Raw genomic sequence first — 21275 nt, 5'->3', positions numbered from 1 at the left:
GGATGTGTGTTAGAGATAAGGCAGAAATGTTCTCAAAAGGCGCGCTTTCCAAAAAGTCAAGACTTTCTGCATCCCTCTCTCTGGAGTGACCACTCAAACAGCTCATCAAAGTCTCCTTTCATTAGTGCCAGGCCAAGGGAAATAAATGCAGCTGGCAAGACAGAGCTTGAAGCTGTAAGAAGAAAGCCATGTGTTTCCTTCCTAAGACTAAAATCATTTCCCTACGAGGAATAAAGAGCTTTTACAGACCTTCTGGATGGATATGTCTTGGAGGGGAACAAGTCGATTACTCTCACACTCTCACTGTGCTCCAGCAGGAGAAACAGAAGCCCTTATTTGCTTGGTTTTATAACAACTTTACTGTATTTGAGCATATATGGCAAAGTAAATGCCCTTATAACCTAGCTTATTATTACACCGATTTGGATAAACTACAGGTCAAATCATGTCGGCTGAAACAACTGCTACCCACAGGAGAAGCCTGATATAACTCAGTTGATAGCCTATAAAACCCACGTTAGTCCCGTCTGTCAACACCAGAATTATAAAGGTGTTTCACTAACCCTCCTCGGTGGAAAACACCAACTCCTCCAGCAATGTTGTCTTCTCATTTCGTGACTAGCCTCTCCCTGGGTCCTGGGACACACAATGTGATCACAGGAGCCGATGACCTCCTTGCAGCTATAATGAGGGGCACATCCAGCACCACACTTCTCCAGGAACTGAGCAATGCTGAAACACATTTATAGACTAATCACCCTTGCTCACCACACTTTGCCAAAACACTCCTTGGACTTTTGTTTTACTCAGTCTGGGTTCAGAGCTAAAGCCATTATCAAGACTTTCAGAAATCTCGTGAGCAGGCAAATAGAAAGGCACAGCTCCTGACCAGGCAGATATTGAGGAGACTTACACTGAATTGAAATGCACAAGGAATGCAGAATCTGTTTTATTTTTTGGTTGACAGATATAAAGGTTTTGAATTTTCCCATTATGTACATTTAATTATAATTATCGAAGAAGAATTATCAAGGTGAAGATACTACAGATATAACATATACATATTTTTAAGGTAATGTTTGGTTTTTTAGTTTAACAGCCTAAAATTTTAGCACACTCAACCCTCTCACGTAAGTCCCCATAAATGAGACACGAGGCATGAATTTCACATAACCCCAAAGTCAGTGGAAAACAATTTTTTTCTTTCTTTTTTGCTAGAAAGGACATCAGTAGGACATTTACTGAAATTCAAACAAGATCTGTAAGTTAAATAATAATACTATCGTAATGTTAATTTCTTGGATTTGATAACTGCTCTGTGGTTGTGTGAATGAATTTAGGAAATGTGTACTGATGTATTTAGGGATAAAGGGGTAGAATGTATACAGTGTACTCCCAAACCATTCAGAAAATAACACACACATGCACACAGGCACACATACCCAGATAATAATAAAGCAAACACAGCAAATTGAAAGAAGCTGATGAAACATGTATAGGAACTTTTTGCACTATTTTTGAAATTTTTATGTGGATTTGAAATTATTTCAAAATAAAAAGGTTTTTTTAAGGTTTCCTATTAGTGCTACAGAGTTACTGTTGTTTATTTCAAATAACAGCCTAATATAGAGTGTATCTGTAAGTTCCTTTGTTTGCTTCCCCACATAAATCTAAAAGGAATTTTATATAGGTCTTTTTTCTAGATAGGTCCTACTTTAGATATCATTTAGAACTCTTAATCTTGAAGAAAAACAGAGCAGGGAAGCTAAAGACAAAACTGGCAAGACACGAGATGCTACCAGTTAAAAGAATGCCTGAGGAAGGATTCCAGAAGCAGAAGACCTGTATTCTCCAGGGATGAAGAGTTCGACTGTGAAATATTGACCTCTGTGGGCCTCAGTTTTGTCATCTTTAAAATGAGGGGCACAGAGGCAAGGCAACGGTGAGGACTGATGTGGCATGTTTTGTGTTGTGGAGTATTCCGTTCATGGTGTCTGGTCACAGCTCTGCCACCTCCCCTGACCTCAAGTTTACTTGTCTGGAGCAATGGTCTGGCACCCCGTGGCATATGGTAGAAGCTAAGGTTAGCCCCATGTTTTTGGAGCATCTGTGAAAGCCCACTGGAAAAGGCTCTACTTGGGCAGCTGGAGGGACCCTCTTCACCCCCTTAAGACAAGTCTTGCCTTCTGTACCTTTCTTTGGTAATGGAAATATCCCAACCACACTCCTTCCTGCTAATCAAATCCCATTTACATTGAAGGCCTGCTGACATTCATTAGCCCAAACCTGCTTTTCAGAGATTGCCACTCACTTTGAGCTAAACATGTGTGCCCCAGTCCTGAGATGAAATGAAGATTTCGCTTTCTTCTTTCTCTTTCAACCAGAAACAGCAATCTGCTGCCATTGGAAATTGATGCATATGAGCACAAAGTGTCTGTTCCCTGCGTCTTTCAAACAAAACAGTGGCCCAGGCTCCACACCAGCATGCACGAGCACGCACGCGCTCACACGCACACACATTCTCAGCCCATAAAAGTCAACCATACTGCTGAATATCTAAAGCCCACCACTCAGTCAACACCGTCTCCTTCCTGGAACTTTCGGGGATGCGGACAACACCCTGTCATGGAGCACGTGTGCAGCTTGAACTGGCGATAAATTGAGGCGCTAATCCTGATGCACGACAGCACCTGCAGTAACAGAGAAGAACGTCTCAGCAGACGACACATATATAAATCACATTTATTTTCATAGCACATTTAAATAACGTTTTGGCCCTGGGGATTTTCCACCAAGTAAATGAAGCATCACCCAATGAGAGTCTGCAACGTTGCTCCATTCTGCAATGCCCCCTCACAGCAGAAGAATAAAACCTGTGATTTATATGGATGTCACGGGGTGGTGTAGGGGGCTTCCTTTCCTTTGCATGAGACATTGCTGTGCATCCAGATTAAAGATGAGATTTATCTGCAAAATAAACAAAGAACAGTCCCCCCACCTCTTTTCTCCCTTAATCACACCAGATGAGACATCAAACACACACAGAGGCATGCACCCGCTTGGCAGCACACACCCACCCTTCCACACACACGCACACACACACAACACAGACAGGCTTGTTGTGAGACAGGAGGAAGAACAATCTTGATAAAAGATGATGCCCTGATGAAGGTTTGTTTTATCAGCATCTCCTTGCAGGAGGCTCCCAGCTCCATCCTGAGGCTCCCGGCTCCATCTCAATCCTCAGCCATCTTCCTGTTGGGGTCTTCAGTCTATGTCAGTGTGGATGCCAGCCTTGGGTGCCCGAGGCCCACCACACACATGGTGGACAGAAATCAAATCTCATCCACACACTGCAAGGTGGGAGTGCAATTACAATTCACCTGCCATTTTCTGTCTTGTTATTTTAAGGAGAAAGATGACCACATTCTAATAAGATTTTTCCCTTGGATGGTCGTGGATGGGTGGGTGCCCCAGCTCACTTAGGATGAATTGCAAATTGTGCTGTTGAAACCATCATGAGTTCTTGTGGAATCTTTCCTTTCTTTCTTTCTCTTGTTCTTTTTTCTTTTTCTTCCTTTCTTTTTTCCCTTCCCTCCTCGTACCTCCCTTGTTCTCCTACCACTCCCTCCTTCTCTTTCTTCCTTCTTAGCAGTTGTTTATTCTCTAGAGCTCACCAGGACTCCACACACATCCTAACTCGAGACCCCTGTCTACCTTGCTCAGTGTGGGCTGCTCTGACAGAGAAATATGTAACCTACAACTCAGTGGAGTATCGCCTTGTTAAAACACAATTCATCATTCACGGGGCAAGATATCTACAGTTCAATCTGTGATTGCCAAAATATTTCAACTCCATCCAGGAAACACTGAAACAAGAAAAATAAGTCATATTGTTATGGTGTTTCACAGTTGGCAAAATCTGTCCCTGTCCTGTATATTATCACAGTGGGTCTTCACACAAACCTGTGCCATGGTAGGGGGTTGTAGCATGCTTTTAGATGCAGCCCTCACATTTGGAGAAATAACAGCTGCTTTAAGGACCAAAGGTACAGCATTTAACTTTTTTGCCTCAGGTTCACATGTTTCATGATCACTGGCAAAACAGAAAGCAGAATATCTCAGGCTTTCATATGGAAGACCATTCCTTGGCTAGCCAAGAATGCGGAACGGATGGCAGGTGGCAGCGTTGAAGGCAGGAATACTAGACAGCCAGTTTCACTTGAATCAACCTGGAGTCAAGGTCAGGCTCTCTGGATAACACCTGGATGTTTATAAGTAAGGGTCGTTTCCTGGAAAAACAGCCTGAGATTTACTGATGTACATTCTGTCTTCAAGCCAAAGGGCGAAGTTTCGATTTGCTCAAATCTGACTCAACGTACATTTTCATATCTTGATCCAGGTCACAAGTATACGGTAAAGAAATGCCAGCCCAGATTTCCCCTTATACTTTACAAGTTCCACATCAAAGGAAATCCCAAGCAATCACATATGTCTGGATGTAAATATATCTTTGCTTCTCCTTTTAATTTCTCAAATTTGTTGAGATAATTGTTCCCAAATTAATGTTTTGTTTTGTTTTTTTAAAAAGCAATCAGAAAAAGCAGCATTACTTAGCAAGACTAATTCATGACTATTGAAGAGGGTCAGCCTACCCCTAAAAATAGGGTGACCACCTGTCACAGTTAGCCTATGGCAGCTCTGGCATATGCTATTGTCCTGGCCTAACTATTAATAGTCTGCCTTTCACTCATGATTGTCCCAGTTTTGGTGCTGAATTAGATACTCACCCTACCTAAGAACTTTAGGAAAATCCAGTTGAAATAAGTCTTGTTCTTTTAAAGTCTTGAAGACAACCTAAAAATGAAACTACAGAGGTTAAAAAAAAAAAAAAGGAAGAAATGTTGCAGTTGGGTCCATGGTTTAGCCCTAGAGACTGGGTAAGATTGTATCTGTTTTGTTCATGTAATTCTAATTTTGAACCAATAATGTGGGATAGCACTAATTTTATTAGAACCATTAGTCTGTAATAAAGTACATGCACAGAATAATGTGTTGAGTCACGAGGCCCAGATACAGATTAACTTCAAGTGCTCATATGGGAGGCGAGAGGAAGGCCCATTACTTCCCGTCTCATCTCCTGTTGGTGTGGGTGGCACGCAGGTGGAGGGGAATTGATCTGTACTGCAGTGTGTGACTGGCGAACTGCAAGTAAATGGGGCTGCCCCTTAAACAGATCCCAGACACTGTGAAGGCCAGACCCAGGGGATGGGTGAGCAATGGACACAGCACTCTCTGCCTGGACCATGTGTAGCACACACAGGGGGCCTTACCATCCTCCCCTTCACATGGAGAAGCTTTGGCTTTAGGGGAAGGAATGGTGGTGTTTTCCAGTGATTGAGGTTTGGTCTTTCCTGGCAAGCAGGGTTGGGCCTTTTCACTCCTGGTACCACCTGATTCCCTGTTTAGGGGATTTTTGTTTACCCTTATCATAAGTATCTCGGTGCAGATGCAGAACCAGCATCTTCCAATCATCAAGTCAGAGAGTCCAGAGTGTGCCATCTCAGCCTAGCCAGCTCCACTGTGACCTACATGCCTCAGCTCAGGCCCCAGGCACTGCAGGAAGCCTCCTCTGGCAGTTCCCCACCCCTTTGTCTTTACCCTTCACCTTGGGCTCTCCCCACAATAAGCACACAGGGAGTTCAAGGTGAATCCTCATATCCTGCCGGTGACATGCCTACCATAGCACTTGGCACCTTCCATGGCAGGTGTTTACTCCCCTGTCTCCCCTTCTAGGGCCTTAGCTTCTTGAGGTCAGCAATGATGTTCTTCTCTGGACTTGCCCAGCCAGCCCAGTACTTGGTCCTTGTCTGTGGAATGTATGAGCAGCATGAGAGCTCACCTGAAAACAAAATAAGTAGTATAGTAAGAGGTGCAGTATATTTGTTAAGCACTTAGTATGTATATTTGTATATATATTTTGCAATCCAATTTTTATTTTTATTTTATTTATTTATTTGTGAGACAGGGTCTCACTCTGTCACCCAGGCTGGAGTGCAGTGGTGTGATCACAGCTCACTGCAGCCTTGACCTCCCAGGCTTCAGCAATCCTCCTAACTTAGCCTCCTGAGTAGGTGGGACCACAGGCATGCACCACCATGCCCAGATCATTTTTAAATTTTTTGTAGAGATGAAGTCTCACTATGTTGCCCAGGCTGGTCTTCAATTCCTGGTCTCAAGCAATCCTTCTGCCTTGGCCTCCCAAAGTGCTAGGATTTCAGGCATGAGGCACCATACCTGGCCAATCCATTTTTTTTTTAATTGTAGTAAAAAACACATGGCATAAAATGTACCATCTTAACTGTTGTTAGGTGTACAGTTGACTAGTGTTAAGTATATTCCCATTGTTACACATTCAATCTCTAGAACTTTTTCATCTTGCACAACTCAATGGCATGGTACATTCTAAGTGTTTTGGAAGCATTATCTCATTTAAATCTTATAGTACTAGAGGTAGGGATAATTATTTTCCCCATTTTGGGACAAGAACTTAAGCAAGGTCATGCAGTTAATGATTGGTAGAGATGGATTTGAAACGTAAACATCATTAAACTCTACCTAGCAGTTGTACGCTAAGTAAAATTTCTGCAAACTTGCAGATTTATAGATTTATAGGGTTTTGTTTCACCTTCTGCCCAATTTTTATTTTAAAAGTAGTCTTTAAATTTTTTACTGGAAAATAACATTTAAAAAATCCATGCCTCTTTATGAAGTTCATGATAAGAAAAATGAGACAGATTTACTGTCAGACAGCTGCTGCCAATGACTCATAAAATTTTAGCAAAGAAAGACACCAGAGAAGATTGAACCCAACCCAGTGATTTTACAGGTGTGGAAGCTCTGGTTCAGAGTCAGGGCAGAAGTTAAGGAACTGTCAAGTTCAGAACATACAACTCTTTCCACTTCCTGATGCAAGCTGGAAGACATTTTGGTTTCAATGCTTATGATATTTTTCTTTCCAGTTAATATGTATGCTAATAGCATTTTAAATTAAATATGCTTTTGGCTGGGCATGGAGGCTCATGCCTATAATCCCAGCACTTTGTGGGGCCAAGGAGGGAGGATCACTCAAGCTCAGGAGTTTGAGACTAGCCTGGGCAACATGATGAAATAAAAAAAAAAAAAAAAGTAAAAATTAGCCAGGCATCACAGTATGTGCTTACAGTCCCCAGCTACTAGGGAGGCTGAGATAGGAGAATCTTTTGAGCCCAGGTGGTGAAGGTTATAGTGAGCTGAGATCATGCCACTTTATGCCAGCCTGAGTGACACCACAAGATCCTGTCTCAAAAAATAAAATAAAATAATAAATTAAATGTGCTTTAATCTATTTGTATTCAAGGTCTCTGCTTCCAGTCCCATGCAGCCAGGGGCCCTCCAACCCATCTCTCCATCTGTTTTCCTGTCTCTCTCCCCTAGATCAGCGGTCCCTAAGCCTTACCCTCCAGCCTCTTCTTATAGCAGATATTCTGTAATGCCTCTTTTTTCTTCCCAGAAATGAAAATAAGATAATCTACCTAAGCACTTAATTTCAACAATGACAACAAAATCAATACAATGCCCTATCTGTAACTGAAAGGAAAAACAAAAGTAATTTGTGATTAAAAATATATACATATTTCAACAAGTAAATGTTCCAGCTGACTACCAGAAGGCATACAGCCACGGTCAGCACTTGCCCCCTGCGTGGAACCCCACGGGTGCTGCAGGGGCCCTACAGTGTGGTCCCACAGAGCATGCTGTGCAGGTGACTCAGATACCACGGGTGACATTCATCCCATACAGAAGAAAAACTCTTAAACCCTGAACACAGTGAAGTACAATCTCTTGATTTGCATGGTGGAAAATTCAGAGCCAAAAACTAAGCATTTACATATTTCTATGAACATAAAATAAAACATGTAAACGCACATATATGTGCCTTTCTGTTTAATTATAAAACAGACTCAGGAACTAGGCTTAGATAATTATAACCAGGTTCCTCACGTATCAGTGACTGTCTGGTGGGACATCGGACAGCCGTGCAGGAGGCTGGACCGTCTTTGGCTATGAGAGTACAATGTGAAGAGGAGCACAGTGACGTGACTCCAGGCGTTACTCTGAGGGATTCTGGGATCTCCAGCAACACTGACCTCTGTCCACAGAATAGCTTCATTGCCTACTCCATTTTGTCATGACCAAAGCATCAGTCCTAATTTCCAAAACACCATAGGGTTGATACCCACACCCCTCTGAGAAGCTCTGCCTGTGCCCAACTCCTTCAGAGCGCCCTCTGCCTGCAGGCAGTGAGCCCTCAACCCATGCTGATGAGTGGGGGGAGGAAGGAACAAACCAACCACAGGAAGACTTCCTACAAAGAATTAAACGACACCAAACATTACTCCTAAAACCCTCCAGAGACCAGGATTTTAGTCCCAGCACCCAACACGAGGTTGGCCTAGGAATGAAGTCAACTCATCCAGTCTCTCATTGTTTTCATATTTGTATAAAAATGAATATTTTTATATTTATATATAAAGAGGAATGAATTAATTTACTTCCAAAAAGTACAGAAACACATACACACACATATATATTCAAACAATGCTAAAACCTGAAAACAGCACATAGTATTAACTAATTAGTTACATACAACTGTATGTAACTGTGGGTTGTCTTGTTTCGTCCTCAGAAGGACTCTGCCAACAAAGCATCTCATCTCTATTTTGCAGATGAGCAAACAGAGGAATTGGTGATGAAGCTGGAACTGTAATCCAGGTTTTTCTGACTCCGAGGCCAGTTCCCTCAACCACTACTCTGTCCGCCCACCTGACTAGAATGAGGACACTAATGCCTCTAATTCAACTGTACATTTCAAAACAAGTTTTCAGCCCCAGAATCACAGTGTTATGGGAAATACTGAATGGAGGGCTCCCTTACCATTTTTTAGTTTTGTTGTCACTAAAGCAAGAAGACGTTGGCAGAGCTGTCCCCAGCCATTCTCCTTGTCCTTCATTTGATGGCTATTTTCTAGCACCTTCCATGCACATGAACCATGGTGAAAGGCTCACATGGCTATCAGCGGGTCACAGTCCTGCCCTTGTGGAACTGACAGGCTAGAAGGAGGAGCAGACATTAATCATATAATCATATAAAAATATACATAACCAGGCACTATAAGATGGTTTTGCGTTGCCATGAGATTATATGCAGGGGCCTGGCTTGGTCTGGAGCTTTTATGATGTGAATCATTTTCCCTTTAATAAAAGTCACGTATCATTTACAGGGTACCTGCAATGTGCCAGCCCCTCTGCCAATCACATCCTATACACTTTCTCCAATCCTGGAAGGTGATATTGTCATGCCCTGTTCACCAGGGAAAACACTGAGGCTTCAAGAGGTCAGGAAACCCACCTAAGGTTGGCAGTGGCCAAGCCAGGGTTTCAGGGAGGTCTTGCCAAGCACCAAAGCTCCAGTCTCTTCTCTGCTCTACGCTCCTGCCTGCAAAGGTCTCCATAAATGTTGGTGACTGTTGTCACAAAGCTAGGAGAATTTGAGACATGCACTGTCCTTCCACTGAGAATCTGTGGTCAACCTCAACTGGCCTCCCTCCAGCCCATGCTCTGTGGGCTACTGGGCTGCACGTGTCTCTCTCTGGCCTAAATCCTGATGAGTACTCCAGGCTTTTGTTACAAAACTGCTCTGCTTAGCATAGCATGCTGAGGACCTCTCTAGGTTGACCTCTCCTCCCCTCCACATCCCTGCTCCAAAGCAGCGCTCTGCTGGCCTCACCTGTTTCTGTGATGCCCCACCCCTCTTGCTCACCTGGCTGACTCCTATCTTCCAAAGTCACGTCCTCCAGGGAGGCCTCCCCTGATTCCCCCAACCTCACAGGATCCTTCTTGCATGCTCTCTTTCCAGTGCAGCCTGCATCCCCTGGACTGAAAATAGCAGGTGTTGCAAGCGTGTCCCCCTCCTGGGCTTGGAGCTCCTGAGGGTCAGGGATTCCACCCAGGCCAGGCCTAAGCCCAGTCTGTGGTGCTTGGAGCCACCCATTTAAATACCTACAAATCAAATTAAATTGACTTTCATCTTCATGGAAGGGGTGAAAGAAGACCCTTCTTTTTTCACAGCATTTTACCATTTTGTCTGCAGCATTTAGAGTTAAGCCAGATTCATCAATAAATATTAACAATCTAAAATTCTCAGTGATTGCCTTTCACTATTTTCACTTGCCAAATATGTATAATTTGACTTCCCTTTCCTCAAAATATGAATATCCTTATGAAATAAATATCAGCAACACTTTTTGTACATAAAAATACTCTCTTTTGGAATATTTTAATTTTATTCATAATCTTTTTTCTATCTCATAGACTAGCTCTGCATGTCTTTTATTTAACTGAATGGGTATCAAAAAAATTAAAGAATGGTTCAATTATTAAATGATGTGATAATTTCTGAATTTAAAGACTGTTCGGTAACTGATTTGCAAAGAACATCTTCATGGACCAAAGAAACTGCATAATAATATGACTTCTGGAAAAAAAGCCTTTTTGGAGGTAAAAGGCTTCTTTTCAAGATAACGATTGTTTTCAATTTTTAAATCTTCTACCAGGGTTCATATACAAATTATTTTGACTTTGTGCTGGTAACCCATTTGAAAAAGGGCCTGGAAAAAAAGGAATCTCAGCTTCTTGCATCCCCTACTCCCTCTCCAGATAAGCCAGGGCCCCAGAGTCCCGGACTCATAAATAAATCAAGATGATGCTAATGACTAGAGCTGGGCTCAGTGACAGACTTTGACAATTCCACGCAAAAGACACCAGAGGGCACTACAGGACCACATTTTGTAATTTCAGGCGCCATTTTACCCTTGGATTTGAACAACAATTTCTTGAAAAAACTGTTAACCTTCTGAGCTCCGGATATGGATTTATTTATTACTTTCAATATCTTATCACCACTAAGCTTAACTAGCTGGGCTTGAAAGGTTATTTTAAAGGACAATGCCCTAAAAAGACACAATTGGGCTTCCTCTTTATTTTACTTTCCTGTAGAATGTCAGCATGTGTGTGAGTTGTGTGTGAGCCTGTGTGTGAGCGTGTGTGTGTGTGTTGTTATCAGATTTTCAATTTTATGATTGAAGAAGCCATTCAGGGAATTCAAAAACTAAAATGAAGGATTCCACTGCCTCCCCACCTCAAAAAAGTTGTGATGTTTCAGGCCAAAAAATTTCTTTCATTGTTATTACTTGTGTAACTGTCCTCATTCATCTATTAATTCAATCAGCAAATATTTATCGAAGCCCTTAATGTGCCAATACTCATGTGCCAGGCCCTGGGCACACCATTATACCTGAGCCACATCTCACCCTGCAGGGTCGCACCCATGATGAGAAAGCAGTTCTCTTTACTCTTGTGAGCCAGATTTAGACTTAGAGCATCAACATCTGTCAGTGAAAAGTGATGCTTCCGCTTAGATTATTTCTCTTTTCACTGCCCTTCAGAATTTTTTTTTTTTTTCAGAAGCAAACAGTAAAATCACTGCTTTCTAGATGTGACCATCTCAGCCTGAGCAAGAAGGATCAAAACTCTGTTGCTGGAACTGCCTTCTCAGGCACTGAATTTTTATGAATCAAATAAAATGGTTGCTTATGGGTTTGGGGGATGGTTTTTTTTCCTTCCAAAGCCCCATATTGATTAGAATGAAATACACTGAAATTTAGCAAGCGACAGAAGAAAGTTCCACCACTCTTGGCATCTAACGGAGCTGTGCTGGCAGTGCCGGCATCCAGGGTTGGGCAAATGGGACACAGGAAGTCTGTTTCCTCCTCCCCCAACAATACCCCCAGTCCCATTGGTTTCTACAAACAGGTACGCGAGACCACGTGGTAACACAGACAAGTTACATTCGTTATCTCAGGTAATAGTCACAAGATAGCCCCATTTCCCAGCTGAGCAAACTGAGGCTAAAGGTTAATTCTTTGACCAAGATTACACAGAGCCACTATCCAAACTGTCCACCTGCAAAGATCATGTGCCTTCTGCTATCCAGTGTAAATAACCCAAAAGAATTCAAAGACTGTTTTGTTTGAAGATAGATGGGGCGACACTGCTGTGTGCTTGCCCTAAGCCATCCCATCTTCTTCCTGTGCACACAGCTGGACTACATTTCCCAGCTTTCCTTGCGGGAAGGTATGGCCCTGTGAGTGGCGTCTAGTCAGTAGAATGTGAGTCTCAGTGAGGCGCCCCACTTCCAGACCTGCCCGTCTCCTGCACAGTTCTTCACTCTCCCTCTCTACCTGTCTCAGCCAGACGCAGAGTATTCAGCAGCAAACATTAAGGCCCCTGGGGACGGTGGGGCCACAGAATGGAAGGTGCTTGCGTCCCTGAATCACTGCATGGAAGCTGCCCAAGAAGCATTGATTTTCAGTGGTTCCACCAGCAAGAATTAACTTGTTTTGTGTTAAGCCACTGTTACACGGGGTTGCTTGTTAAACAGTTAGCTTTCGATACATAATACACAAGGAAAGATAATAGCTTCTACAAAGGTTTCCATTTGCCCACCAGTAAATACTCACAAGATAGCCCCATTCTGCCCTAGTGAATTTGTTCACAATTTCCCTGGGCACCAGGAAAAGAAGACATTGAGCCAACTGATCTCTAAGGTCTTTCCCCCGACCTGAGAAACGCCTGTGGTTCTGTGGCGTCCCTCCTACACCCGCGGGAGCCCCTGTCTCCCAACACTCATACTGCTGGTGCGAGCTAAGTTACCTGGAACCAGGAGGGACTTCGCCCTAACTCTTACCCACGCAGGAGTCTTCCTTCCCACAAAACACCTTCCCTGCACTCCGCTGGGCAGCTATACACAGATATGCCGACTCGGCGGTGACAGCAACATGTAAGATGCCCCACTAGGAGGACGGGGGGCTTCACATGGCCCTGTGCCACCTGTCACAACCTTCCCTGGCCCGTGTAGTGTGTGGGAAGATGAGCACCTTCCTCCAAGAAAAAGGCTGAGTATGGACTGAGACCTTGAAAACTGCTGGGTATCCGAAGAGTGAATATGAGGAATTCTGCTCTTTGAAAGCACTGCTTCTTGGAGTGATGTCGCTAACATGGATGAAATACCGTACTTAAGCTATTTTAAGTCCACCTCCAGTGGTTCATGGGATCCCATTTTCTGTCACTGAATGTGATGTGCTCAAACGGAAGATAGTGTTAATATAGGGAAAAAGCAGAAGTGAGAATTTTAATGACACAGACTCCAGGCCAGATCAGGAAAGGAGTGTGTCATTCGCGGCATTTGTGATTCCGGCTGGGTCTCCCGTGCGGAAATGAACCTCGCCCCCTGCTGGCCCGCCGCGGCGCTTTCAGAGGGAAGGGGCGCCTGCCCTGCTGTGAGCCTCTCACCCGAGCGTTGCCCACGCCTGGCGCCCCCGCACTGCCCATGATGGGGACCTGCTGAATTGGATACTAGTGGTGTTTCTAGAAAAACCAGGGAGGATTGAGACCAGGATTTTTGAGTGACAAATTGGGGATGCAGATGAAAAACGCAGTACTCAGTTGCATTTGGTAGCAGTCTTTGGCAGCCTGGAGAGAGGGGTTGGGGGGAGGGAGAGACACAGTGAGAGGAGAGACAGAGAGAGAGACAGAGAGGCACAGAGAGACATAGAGACATACAGAGATACAGAGACACAGAGAGAGAGAGAGCGCACACTATCAATATGATTAACTATTATAGTGCACACTGTTTAGGGTTATTCGTTCTCTCCCCTTCTTCATCTATCACAGATTCCTCCCTCTCTGATTTCAGGTGGAGTAGTTAGGGAGGGTCAGGTGACTGCCTGACGGAGGCCATTCAGCATCCCCCTTCCTCCACCAGAATCCTTGGCCAAATAAAAGCCATTCCTGAGAATCTTCTGCAGAACCCTGCCCCTCTACCTCCAGCCTGCTAAGCTTTTTTTCGGTCCTCTGCAAACTAAAGAATCCTGACTACCAAAGCTATTGATGGTTCCCACAATATGTATTGTTTGAATGTACTAGCATTTGACACGACCCAAATTATGAATTACCATAATTACCAAGGGTAAACTCCAAGGTTAATGATGAAACAAATTAATGCACAGTTAAAAAATATAAAAGTGTTCTATAACTACTACAAAATGAAATAAGGTTAATTAAAGTAATTTTCAAAATATTAACAGAACCATAGTTCCAGCAAGTATAAGAACATTATCAGAACATTTGCATCATTAAAGGATTTAAACAATTTATAGAGCCATAGATAGAGCACACTTAATTTGTGAAGGTCCAAGAAAGGATAAACTATTTAGCTTTATATCTGTAAGCCTATTTTGTTTTCTACATACTGTGGCATTATTATATCTAAGAGTTAAACTGCTCTAAGTATTATTTGTAGATTTCTATTTATGAAAGAGATTATCTTGCTTATAGGAAAAATTATTGATTAAGCTTAACCATTCACCAATGGACAGTTATTTGTAGGTACTTAAACATGAAGATCTATCAGAGCATGGTAATTTGTCATTTTTAGTGTTTATTTGACTGCCTATAAGAGCACAAGTGAGTACAATATTACAATGTTTCTGTAGTGCTACTGCTTGATTGATAATAAGAAGATACAGCTACCATTTTTAATTTTTAAAATGCAAGATTACTCAGGAGCAAATTAACCTAATCACACAGTGCAAGTAAATTAGTGTCAGTTCCTCACTTAATTGCAAAAATAATATTAACCTAAAGAATCTGAATCCACTTCTGACACATATTCAATTTTTATAATGTTACATTGACAGTTTTTCTGGATTAGATGTAGTAGTTTCCAGCATTAGCTTCTCTGCTAATTGGAAACATTGGGAGTGGGAGCATACATATTCCAATGGTGTTGAAGAAGGTTGCTTCCAGAATTGATCTAGCCATATTACAATTCAGACACCATCAAAAAACCACTGGGTATTTTTCATGGCAAGCCTGCTATAAACTCACCCAGTGAGAACTTCTCAGGGCTTTCATTCCCCTGGCATAAGTGGGTTTTTTCCAAAGCAGACTAACAGCTCTCACTTGGAGAACTCAAGTTTTCCAGCTCTCATTTCCCCAGTCTGCCCTGAGCAAGTCAAACAGTGTCAGTACTGTGTCCGGCAGCACCTTGAGGGCTGGGGCCAGTGTTTTCCCGAAATGAGGGTAGACGTGGTTCGTGCAGACTGGAGGAGAGGCCCTGAACTCACAAAATGTCTCCTCGGCCTTAATGCTTTCCAAGTTGGGAGATTTATGTTGCAACCTTGAGAAGGGCAGAGTAAATAGAGATCCTGCCAGCTATTTGTTTTCCTGTTGATGAATTCCCCAAATTCAGACTGGAACCCCTCCAAGAACTGAAGTCTCTTCAAAAGGCGAAGTGTTAACCCTGAATCCTTCGGCTGCTTTTGCCACGTCTTTCTCTCCCACCCAGAAAGCTCCCAGACATCTCTGAGGTTGTGTTTGCTATGTATGTAGCTCTCTGATGACTCTTCCTTTTTATCACGCAAAACAAGCCAGGGCCAAAGACCACAGAGGAAGAAACCAGCTGACCACATGGTGCAGGGATAGAAGAGCTTCTCCCAGTGAGGCTTTCTAGAGCCTCACCCCTACACATTCAGCATCGCTTTCTTAGGTCATGAAAGTGATTCCACTACCTAGTCAAACTTTGCAAGCTTGAAATAGTTGCCACGTCCTCTACTGCAATTATGGTTTTCATCTTTAAATCATACATCCTTAACCTTCCCCTTTGAAATGTAACAAATTAGCACTATATTTTTGTTTGTTAGTTTCTCCTGAACATGAGTCATATAGTTTATGAACCAATCTAGGTAAAATGACCATTTTTAATCCCCAAAGCATTCTTTATTTTTAGTGTTTATTCTCACTGGCTGCTTTTACAATTTAAAAATTTTTATATAGAATCTTTTTTTCTGATTATAAAATTACTACATCCTTTTTATAGGAAACATGGGAAATGGGTATTAAATCTAAAAAATTTTATTTGTAATCTCATTACTCACAGTTAAGTTTTTGTAATCTCATTACTCACAGTTAAGTTGTTAACATTTTGGTATACATCTTGTTTCTCTGCTGTTCTATTTGGATGATGATGACTTTTTTCATTTGATCTCGTATAATATATATTTTCACATTATTTCCATAATTTTTTTTGAGACAGGGTCTCACTCTGTCGCCGAAGCTGGAGTGCAGTGGCATGATTATGGCTCACTACACCCTTGAGGTGATCCTCTCACCTCAGCCTGCTGAGTAGCTGAGACCACACGTGTGCACCACCACGCCAGTTAATATTTGTATTTTTTGGTAGCGACAGGGTTTTGCCACATTGTCCAGGCTGGTCTCAAACTCCTGGGCTCAAGAAATCCACTGGTTTCAGCCTCCCAAAGTACTGGGATTACAGGCATGAGCCATCACCCCCAGCACCATCATGTTCTTAACTAACCTTTTATTGTTGGAATTATAAGTAGCATTCCCGTAAACATATTTCTATGTAAACCTTTGGCCACATATCACATTAATCACTTAGGATAGATTCCTAAAGCAGAATTACTAGGTCAAAGTGGAGAAATAGTATTAAGGTTCTCAATACATTTTGCCAAATTGCTTTTTCCAAGGGATGCGTAACCATTTGTGCTCCCACCACAGTGAGTGAGAGTGGCTGGTTTGCTGTGCCCTCATCCACAGCCAGGATCGCTGTGTTTGTATCTGGGCCTACATAATAGACACCTCCACTGAAACAGGTGGTGTGGCCCAGGTTTGGGAAGGGCTTAGACTGGGAGTCAGGAGACCTGGCCTTGAATTTGGAGTCTCCTATTATTCTGTGACATTTTAGAAAACCCTTAGCAGCAAGAATAAAAACTAGGAACAGATTGCCCAAATAAGGTAATGAATGTGAAAAATGCTCCGTAAATGTAAAACGTGAGGCGTTATGGCAAGGCACTATCCGTTGCTACTGGTACCTAAATTTTGGTGCTAAAATTAGACACTAGGTATGTAAATTATAAAGAAAAATAAAATTTTATGGAAATATGGATTTGAGGTTTACTTTTAAAAAATAAGAGATAGGTGGCCAAGCGCAGGGTCCCATGCCTGTAATCCCAGCACTTTGGGAGGCCGAGGTGGGCAGATCACAAGGTCAAGAGATTGAGACCATCTTGGCCAACGTGGTGAAACCCTGTCTCTACTAAAAATACAAAAATTAGCTGGGCATGGTGGCGCGTGCCTGGAGTCCCAGCTACTCTGGAGGCTGAGGCTGAAGAATTGCTTGAACCCAGGAGGCAATGGTTGCAGTGAGCCGGAATTGCACCACTGCACCCCAGCCTGGCGACAGAACGAGACTCCATCTCAAAAAAAAAAAAAGAGAGAGAGCAAGAGAGGTTGCTTTCTTATTAGCATTCTTTCTCCCATCTCTGAGCTCACCAAAAAAAAATTATGCAGTATCTGAATCCCAGGTGAGCCTGCCTAACTGTAATGTGTGAAATAAAGTTGGATATTGTCTTAGATTATGCAGACTAAACTGGTAATGAAAATCATTTTTCTTTATTTTTGTTTTTTAGAGACAGGGTCTTGCTTTGTCACTCAGGCTGGAATGCAGCGGCATGATCATGACTCTCTGCACCCTCAGTCTCCCGGGATAAAGTCATCCTCTTGCCTTGGCCTCTTGAATAGCTGCGACTACAGGCAGGAGCCACTACATCTAGCTAATCTTTTATTTTTTGTAGAGACAGGATCTTACTATATTGCCCAGGCTGGTCTACAACTTTTGGGCTCAAGCGATCCTCCCACCTTGATCTCCCAAAGTCCTGGGATAACAGGCATGAGCCACTGCACCTGGCTGTTAACACGCTTAAGGAGGGTGGATTCAGGTGTAAGTGGCATTTAGATGGAGGTAACATAAACTCAGGATATTTTTCTATTTTAACTGTTGCAACTGAGGGAATACAAAGCCTTCCCTCAGATCAGGCCACTCTGTTCCTGCCCTTCCAACCCAAGATACTCTATCTGCATTCTTTCCCACCTGTCCTCATCCACCTGGAGCTATATTTCCTCTAAGATTTACCAGGATCCACCTTTTCCTGAAGTCTTTCCCAGCTACTCCAGTTTGAAAGATTTACTTTCCAAAAATGCTTACCTGTAAGTCCCCTGGCTCGTTCGGGAGTACCGCTGCTTTGTAAAGTCCTTTCATCCTTTCATTTCTAGGGTGTAGAGATTCTTCCCCACCTAAGCCTGAAACCATTTGAAGAGAGAGATTCTTCCTTTGCATTTGAAGCACTGTGTATATACTTGGCCATAAATTAACTTGCTCCTGAGGTTGACAAAGAAAGAAAGTTTTACCCAGGACCAGGGAGTCATTTTCCCAGTAACTCTCACTGGGGAAACTTTCTCTAGACTTTGCCCCTCTTGGCGTGAGGGGGTTGGAGGGCAGGTCAGTGCCTCCAGCTACATTTCTTCTGGGAACTATTTTTCCCTCATTAATTGTGCTGACAGGATTAAGAATAGCTCAAAAGCCAGTGGCAAAGGCTAATGTGGACAATCTTGTTATTTTCTCCTTTTCTTCCCTCACCCTACTCCTCTTGCGTCACCCTCCCACCCCTTGGCTAGATCTATCTCCCTTCTTATTAAACGCCACTGTTTTTTAAAACAAAATGAAAGAAGAGGCTGCATTTTGGTATCATCATTATGATTCCTAGAGAAACATTAAAGTTATGAGGGCAACAATGTCTTTTCACATTTTGGAGGGCTAAAACTCAGTTATGTTTTAGAGACCATTCTAGGTATGTTCCCATTTCTAGAGGCTTAGTTAAGGCAGGTGTGACTGCAAGAAACAGAAACTTACCCAAATTATTCAAGTCAAAGAATAGAATCAAGGTGCAGAGAGGTATACCAGTCATTCCAGCACATTAAGTTTGGGATGTTTCATGATTTCTCAAAGGGAGTGCTGGTTTTAAAAGCATTGAGAAGGACTGTGTTGAACTAAGAAATTGCTACAACAATAGAGAGGTAAAATTCCTTGCTTCTCATCAGGCAACTGGTAAGGTTCAGAGAACCTTTCTAGTTATTGGTTGCTGCCAGAGACGGTTGATGATATCTGCTTTCAATTCTAATGGAATATAAAGACTAACACGTGTGTCTCCAATTGGGGCATCAGGCCTCAGGCGATGACCCAAAACAACTTTCCTCAGATTTCGGAACACAGTTTCAAAAAGAGCACTTGGCAACTGTCCTGAGAAGAGGTTCTGAGAAAGAGCTCAGCAACCCAGCCAAATATAATCTCTTCCCAAAATTAGGCCAAAGTTGTCAGCAGTAGCTGAGAACTTAAAGGCTAAAGTCAGAGCCCTGACCAATTAGTTTGTAAACAAGTTCATCATTGGCCTCCTTCGGAAACCACTCCATGGGATTTATCTGCCCTATTGACAATCATGTCTTAAAAACATACACTAGGAGGGAAAGTTAAAATCTAAGTTTGTGCTCACCACCACCACAGGAAATGATTCCATGATCCAGAACTTTCAACTACCCATTTCTTTTCATGCCATTTCACTTTTCATTTCCATCTTAGCTTCTTTTTAATTTTAGAATCATCTCATAGCTACGTTTAAAAAGCTAGCAGGTAGAGCCTCTAATACCATCTTCCGGCAGTTTTAAGAATGGTCCAGCTTTGCCCTGGACCCCAAACTCAGTCATGCCAGGTCCCTCCCACCCACCTCATTTCAACTGCGAATCTTCTCAGCTTCCACAAATTAAATCACAATGAAGCTGAGCCTGTCCCTGGTGTTGCTAATTGTGAACAAAATATGTGGTCATAGTCTACCAAGATTTAGTTCCAATGATGAAATAACTACAGCTTCTGACTTTAATCTTTTGTAAAAGACCAGTTCCAGGGGTTGAGCTAACAGGATATACCTTCCTTAAGCTGTAGACCTTGATTCACAGGTACCACAGCTGCTGAACCAGAGGAAATAAAAGGGAAACACAGCAGTCCCCTGGACTATCAGAAATTCTCTTTCTGCTAGTATCACATAAGATGAGCCACGTGGAAGGGTGGCACTAATAAAGCACTGAGGAAATGGGAGACCATAAAAGAAATATTATAAGGGATATCATGTCACCTATTTCAGGCAGAAGTTGAATAAATACTCTCATTACCATTTTGAATTCAAAGTCCAAATCAGAGGCCAGGCACAGTGGCTCACATCTGTGATCCCAACAATTTGGGAGCCCAAGGGAGGCGGATCACTTGAGGCCAGGAGTTTGAGACCAGCCTGGCCAACATGATGAAACCCTGGCTCTACTAAAAAATATACAAATTAACCAGGTGTGGTGGTATGTGCCTGTAATCCCAGCTACTTGGGAGACTGAGACCGGAGAATCACTGGAACCTGGGAGGAGGAGGTTGCAGTGAGCCGAGATCATGCCACTGCACTCCAGTCTGGGTGACAGAGTGAGACTTGATCTCAAAAAAAAAAAAAAAACCAAACTTTAAATCAAAATCAAGCTAAAATCACTCTGTGGAAGAGGCAAAGGTGTTCTCCAACTGAGCCCTGTGCTTGGCAACATTTCCAGCCTTGGTTACAGTTGGGCTGGGGGCTATGTGACCACCTCTGGCCAAAACACCATGAGAAAAAGGGCTGATGGACTATGTATCACTTTGGTCCAGATTATGTAGAAACAGAAATGGGTCCCTCCACACTCACTCACCTCTGCTTCAGTGATCCTGGAAACCACATACTGAGATGGCAGGAACCTGGATTCCTGAGTCACTGGATGAGGAGTGCCCTCCGACTTAGAATGCAAAATGCAGTATGAAGGCACAAAACAGAGATTTCAATGTTTGTTGAATACCATAGCATAATAAAGCCTATCTTTTAAAATACATTGACTTTTCCTTCTTAATTAAATTTCTTTAGAAACTTAGTGCTCTTTGGAGATGCTTACAATGAATGGAAGTGATTGTACATGGTGCAGCTTTTGTACCAGGTCTATACAATCAATGATCTAGGTAGTTTTGAAAAGTCAATTCCAAATCAGATAACACTGTACATAGTGAATAACCATCTAACCTAATGGCTCAGTGGATTAAAACAGCTGACTCTGGCACTCAAAGTTCTCATTCTGATCCAGTCATTTGTTTTCTCTGAGATCCTAAGTAATTTCATCTCTTTTCTCTGTTTTGGTTTTAAG

General features: G+C 42.7%; 1 long non-coding RNA gene across 2 annotated transcripts; it reads right to left on the bottom strand.

The window, feature by feature from the left end:
- Window positions 1-942: 942 nt before the first annotated feature.
- On the bottom strand, window positions 943-18444 carry LOC105714012 (uncharacterized). Of its 2 annotated transcripts, XR_001106719.2 has the most exons (5): window positions 18226-18444; window positions 8977-9152; window positions 5742-5902; window positions 2812-4857; window positions 943-2690 (listed from the first exon to the last, which is right to left on the bottom strand). It is a non-coding gene; the product is annotated as an uncharacterized LOC105714012 (long non-coding RNA). The 2 variants fall into 2 exon arrangements; XR_001106720.2 differs by lacking the exon at window positions 8977-9152.
- Window positions 18445-21275: the final 2831 nt, after the last annotated feature.

The sequence above is a fragment of the Aotus nancymaae genome, unplaced genomic scaffold (genome assembly GCF_030222135.1).
Source record: "Aotus nancymaae isolate 86718 unplaced genomic scaffold, 86718_ANA_hifiasm-v0.15.2.pri h1tg000025l, whole genome shotgun sequence".
NCBI lineage: Eukaryota > Metazoa > Chordata > Mammalia > Primates > Aotidae > Aotus > Aotus nancymaae.
This window is presented reverse-complemented; position numbering and strand designations above follow the sequence as displayed.